We start from the raw sequence: 6400 nt of genomic DNA on the forward strand, positions 1-6400 counted from the left end.
CTATGCAAGGTGAATGGTTCACGTGGCATAATTGCATACGTCTATGAGGAGTTTATGGAAGCAGTTGGATCGGGTTGTTATTAATGACCGCTGGCTGGCAAGGTTCCCGAGCGCATATTATCACAGCCTTACTCCACGGACATCTGACCACTCTCCACTGGTTTTACATGGGGATATATAACAACATAATGGAGGCATGTTTCGATTTGATAACTATCTGGCCCATTCACCCGAGTTTATCCACAATGTGCAGAATATTTGGCATCATGAGATTGTTGGTATTCCTATGTATGCTGTGACACGTAAACTGAAGGCACTTAAACCAGTCTTTAGACTACAAAGGAGAAATAAGAGAGATTTGACGATGAATGTCCAACTAGCCAAAGGTTTTCTTGATGAGGCACAACAGTTGGTGAGCTTTGACAGACAAAATGAGCTATATTTACTTCTGGAGCATTGTTGTCGACTTGTTTATGCTAAAGCGGCAAAACTTGAACAAATCAACAGAGAGCCAAGATGCAGTGGATGAAAGATGGAGACCAATTTTCCCGGGTTTTCTTTCGTAAAATTGCACAGAGACGAGTAATGAGAAGAATCTTACAGATCAATGATGAGAATGGTTTCACACACACGGATCTAGGGGAAATCGCCCATGAGTTTGTCTCATACTATCAGAACCTCTTAGGAGGCACCAGAAGACAGCTGTCAGTGGATATTCGTTATCTTAGACCGTGGGCAAGGCACTGTATCACTGATGAGGAAGCTAATCAATTACTCCTTCCACTCTCGGCGGATGATGTGAAGCAAGCAGTGTTCGATATTGCTGATGACAAGGCACCGGGACCTGATGGTTACTCGTCAAGGTTTTTCAAGGTGGCTTGGCCTGTGGTGGGGGAAGAAGTTTTTTTTTTTTTTTGGTAAATGTAAGTATCATTAAGTAAAATGAAATAGTAGTACAGTACAACAGTGTGGTTATCAGTTGGTTTCTTTTCTACCGGAAAACTTCTGAAGCAGATCAACTCCACGATCTTGGCTCTGATCCCAAAGGTACATACTCCTATGTCGGTTAATGATTTTAGACCAATTTCATGCTGCAATGTTTTATACAAGATCATTGCGAAACTACTCGTCCAAAAAATTAGTGTGCTACTGGACAAGATAGTTAGCCCATGTCAGACAGCTTTTATTCCGGGAAGAAGCATTGGGGACAACATTATGTTAGCCCAGGAATTATTCTCGAGATATAACCAGATGCGCCTACCCCCGAGATGCGCACTTAAAGTGGATATCAGGAAGGCCTATGATACGGTGGAGTGGGACTTCCTGTTAGCAGTTTTGCAGTTGTTCGGGTTTCCACCTACGTTTACAAGGTGGATTGAGGACTGTGTTTCCACGACATCTTTCTCGATTGGGCTCAATAGAAAACCTCATGGGTTCTTTGCTGGAGCGAGAGGACTACGACAGGGAGACCCACTTTCTCCTTATCTGTTTGTTCTTGTTATGGAAGCTTTACATCTGGGATTCTTGCAACGAATTGAACAGGACATCCAATTCACTTATCATTGGAAGTGTGAGAGTTCTAAGGTTTTTCAGATGGGATTTGCAGACGACCTCCTCTTACTGTGCAAAGCTGACTTAGACTCCATCAGAGTCGTCAAAGAGGGATTGGACTGGTTTGCGGAGTTGTCGGGCCTTCGGCTGAATGTCCAAAAAAGTCACTTAATCATTTCACGATCGGCTCAAAATTTGAAGGACCAGATGCTGGATATTTTGGGCTTTCAGGAGGGCCACCTTCCAATGAGGTACCTGGGTCTTCCCTTAATCTCGTCTAGGCTGACCATCTCTGATTGCCAACCGCTTATCTCAAAAATTGATGCACGTATTAATGGATGGGAAGGGATTTCATTATCATATGCTGGGCGGGTACAAATCATCAAATCTGTGCTCTCAGCATTGAGCTTATATTGGGCTTCTGCATTCATATTACCTAAGAAAGTCATCAGGGAAATCGAGAAGAGGTTGAGGACTTTCCTATGGAAGGGTACGACGTCCAGTGGGTACGCTAAGGTAGCCTGGAAAGATGTGTGTCGACCGATGGATGAGGGGGGACTTTGGGTTCAAGACATCTCCACCTTGAATCGCGCATTAATGAGCAAGAAATTATGTGATGTTATCCAGTGTGACAGGACATCCATATAGGTTCAGTGGCTCTACCAAGACCGATTACGTGAGAGATCGATTTGGACTATCCGTGAACATGGAGGTTCTTGAGGATGGCGGAAAATACTCAGGCTTCGTCCTTTCCTATGCGCTATCGTGGATTACCAGAGTGGAAATGGAGACAGATTCTTTGTTTGGCAGGACCCGTGGCATCACTTGGGTCCACTTATCGAGCGATTCCCTCAAGGTCCTCGCCATCTTAGACTTGAAGAATCAGCAAAACTCAGTTTGGTGATTTCAGCAGGAGAATGGCAATGGCCTACCATCACTGACTTTGAATGTTTGGAAATCACACATAACCTACCGCTTATTTTCGGAGGAGAGGATCGGGTGGTGTGGAGATGTGACGAAGGGCAACCTACTACTCAGGCCCTCTACCGATTATTCACTCACCCCGAGCCGAAAGTAGGATGGTCTTCACTACTTTTGGGCTCCTTGAAGATTCCTCGTCATTCGTTCATCTTATGGCTAGCAATCCTTGGCAAACTACCTACCACGGACAAATCATAGCTATCTCACCTGGGGGTGTGCATATTGTGCGATGAGGGAGCTACGGAATCTCATCCACATTTATTCTTCCGATGCAGATTTAGTCGTCAGTGCCTTTATGAGATTCGCAGAAGGATTCGCTTTCACTGGCGCAATAGAGATTGGGCAACAGATATAGAATGGGCGACACGGAAATGGAGAGGTAAACACATTATTAATAGAGCTTACCGTACACTACTGGCAGCGTGTGTCTACCACGTATGGAGGGAGAGGAACTTGAGGAGATTTGATCATACTGAGCGGACACCGGCCACATTGAGCATCCTAATCATCAATGACGTCAGACAGAGGATTCTTAGCGTTGATTTAGCATCGTCAGTCAGTACACGAGCATTGTATAGATTATGGCGTATCCCTTGGGTAGAGGGAGAAACCAGTTGATAATCCCATGTTGTACTGTACCATTACTCTTTAATAATGAAATTTACATTTACCCAAAAAAAAAAAACTTGACCCAAACCGTAGGTCTAGCCCCAAGCATTTGTGTGATAAATTTGCTGAGAGTAGTAATAACTACAAGTTATTATTAAATGAAAACAAACTTTCTTTAATAAAACCGTGCTAAACAGCTAAATTTTGAACGTTCTCAGAATTCCATGAAAGTTGACCTAAACGCAGGTCTTGAACCATGCATTTGTGTGGTAAATTTGCAAAGGGTATAATTACTGCAATTTAGTATTAAAGTGAAACAAACTTGCTTTAATAAAACCGCGCAAAACAACTAAATTTTGTACGTTTTTCAGAATTCCACAAAATCTAACCCAAACGTAGGTCTAGATACATGCGTTTGTTTGGTAAATTTGCTAAGAGTAATAATAACTACAAGTTAGTATGAAAGTAAAACAAACCTGCTTTAGTAAAATCGTGCAAAACAGCTAAATATTGAACGTTCTCATAATTCCACAAAACTAACCCAAACGTATGTCTAGACCCATGCATTTTTGTGGTAAATTTGCTAAAAGTATTAATAACTACAAGTTAGTATGAAAAGCAAACAAACATGATTTAATAAAACCGTGCAAAATATCTAAATTTCGAACGTTCTCAGAAGTCCACGAAGCTTGACCCAAATGTTGGTCTAGACCCATGCATTTGTGTGGTGAATTTGCTAAGCGTAATAATAACTACAAGTTAGTAGGAAAGAAAAACAAGCTTTCTTTCATAAAACCGTGCAAAACAGCTAGATATTGAACGTTCTTAAAATTCCATGAAACTTGACCCAATCGTAGGTCTAAATCCATGCATTTATGTGGTAAACTTGCTGAGCGTAATAATAATTACAAGTTATTATGAAAGAAAAGCAATCTTTCTTTAATAAACCGTTTAAAACAGCTAAATTTTAAACGTTTTTTTGAATTCCACAAAACTTGGCCCAAGTGTAGGTCTAGACACATGCATTTGTTTAGTAAATTTGCTAAGAGTAATAATAACTACAAGTTAGTATGAAAAGAAAACAGATTTACTTTAATAAAACCGTGCAAAACAGCTAAATATTCCATCACACAGCAATGAGGAAAAAACTGCTGATGGAAATGCTGACGTGGGCGCTGACTCTGCTGCTGATGTGGGCGCTGACTATGCTGCTTATGTGGCGATGACTCTGATGATGACATCACCGGTGACTTATGTGATGACAGCAGCACTGCAGGAAAAAAAACTGCAATTTTGGTACAAAATTAGCACCCATTCCTTTGTTTGTTGGGAACATTCCATTACACGCTAACTCTAATGTGATTAATAATGATAAAATTGCTGATGCGTTCAACAATTCGTCCCGTAAAACGCTATCTTTCATTGCCCCAACGACGCAAAATGGGGAAAACGGCCTACAATTGATACGGTGCTTGTTGGGAACATTACACGCTAACTCTAATGTGATTAATAATGATAAAATTGCTGATGCGTTCAACAATTCGTCCCGTAAAACGCTATCTTTCATTGCCGCAACGATGCAAAATGGGGAGGTTGTAGTTCGCCCTACAATTGATACGGTGCGTCAAGGATCCAAAAGATGGAAGGCCACGGCCGTGGGTTACTTTATGGGAAAACGGCCATATTATTACCACTTGAAGGAGTTTGCACATTCGATTTGGCCGGCACTTCGAGAGGTCACAACAACTGCTAATTGTTTCGTGTTTTTCCAATTTAAAACGGAAATTGATATGGAGGATGTCATTGAAGGGGGTCCATGGCTATTTCAGGGACCGCCAATTGTATTGCAAAAATGGAAACCGAGCATGCTATGAGAAAGATGAAGCATACAAAGTGCCTGTCTGGATAAAACTGCGACACCTTCCAATGGAATTCTGGACGACAGAAGGACTGAGTATTGTTGCAAGCGGTGTGGGTAAACCTCTATACCTTGATGCGATAACGAGGGCATGCACGAGACTGGATTTTGCTCGTGTATGCGTGATGATTGACATTACTCAGAAATTACAAAAGCATATTATTATAATGCGCCAGATGAAGATGGCGGGGAAACCCCATGCAAGATTGATATCGAGTATGAATGGCTTCCCCCTAAATGCACAGGATGCATGACATTGGGTCACTCGGTGAAGGAGTGTACATCGACTAAACCTCCGAAACAAACAAAGCTCCCGGTACAAGTGTATGTACCAAAAACCAACATCCTCCACCCACCAGCCCCCAAGGAAAGACAAAAGAAACGCGAGACTATGGTTGAGGTGAATGATGTCACTAGAGGAGATGATGGTGTTGAACACGATAAATGTGAAACCTCATATCACAAGGAGAAGGGTAAGGAAGTGATTATTTATAATACATTTGATGCTTTGAATTTAATTGACGATGCAGAAGAGACTACTAGGGGTCCTAACACATGCAGCCCCTCTAGTAGTAATCCATGTTGAACCTCGCGGTGTGGAACGTCCGAGGGCTGAATAAGAGAGACCATCAGCTCGTAGTAAAGGACCTTGTCTCCGAATACAGGTTACATTTTATGGGCATCTTAGAAACTCGTGTTCGTTTTAACAATGTTATGCATATTCAGTCGTTTTTGCTCCCTCATTGGAAATGGTTTTTTGATTATGCATATGTGGGTAATCGTATATGGGCAGCGTGGGATGAACATGTTGTTGATGTGCATATTATTGAATTGGGGAATCAGTTTTTTGCATTGTCGCGTCACTAATAGGGCTGATAATGAATCCCTCAATATCTTTTTTTTTTTGGGTAAATGTAAGTTTCATTAATAACATTGTAGTACAGTACAACATGGAAGTCATCAGTTGGTGTCTCCCTCGACAGGCCAAGGGATACGCCAAAGTCTAAATAAAGATCGTGTACTGACTGAACTAGGTAATGTAATGCTATGTATTCGCTGCTTGATATCCTCAATAATAACTACTGCCATGGTGCTGGGAGTCCTTTCAGTTTGCTCAAATCGTCTCAAATTTCTCTCCTTCCAAATGTGGTAAACACATGATGCTAATAGTGCTCGGTACGACATGTTAATAATGTGCTGACCTCTCCATCTCCGGGACGCCCATAAAATATCCGTCATCCAGTCTCTATTGGGCCACGAGAACCGTATTATTTTCTGAATTTCTGTTATACACTGACGACTAAATCTGCATTGGAAAAATAAGTGGTCGTGTGTCTCCGT

Source organism: Sesamum indicum, unplaced genomic scaffold (assembly GCF_000512975.1).
Source record: "Sesamum indicum cultivar Zhongzhi No. 13 unplaced genomic scaffold, S_indicum_v1.0 scaffold00198, whole genome shotgun sequence".
Taxonomy (NCBI): Eukaryota; Viridiplantae; Streptophyta; class Magnoliopsida; order Lamiales; family Pedaliaceae; genus Sesamum; species Sesamum indicum.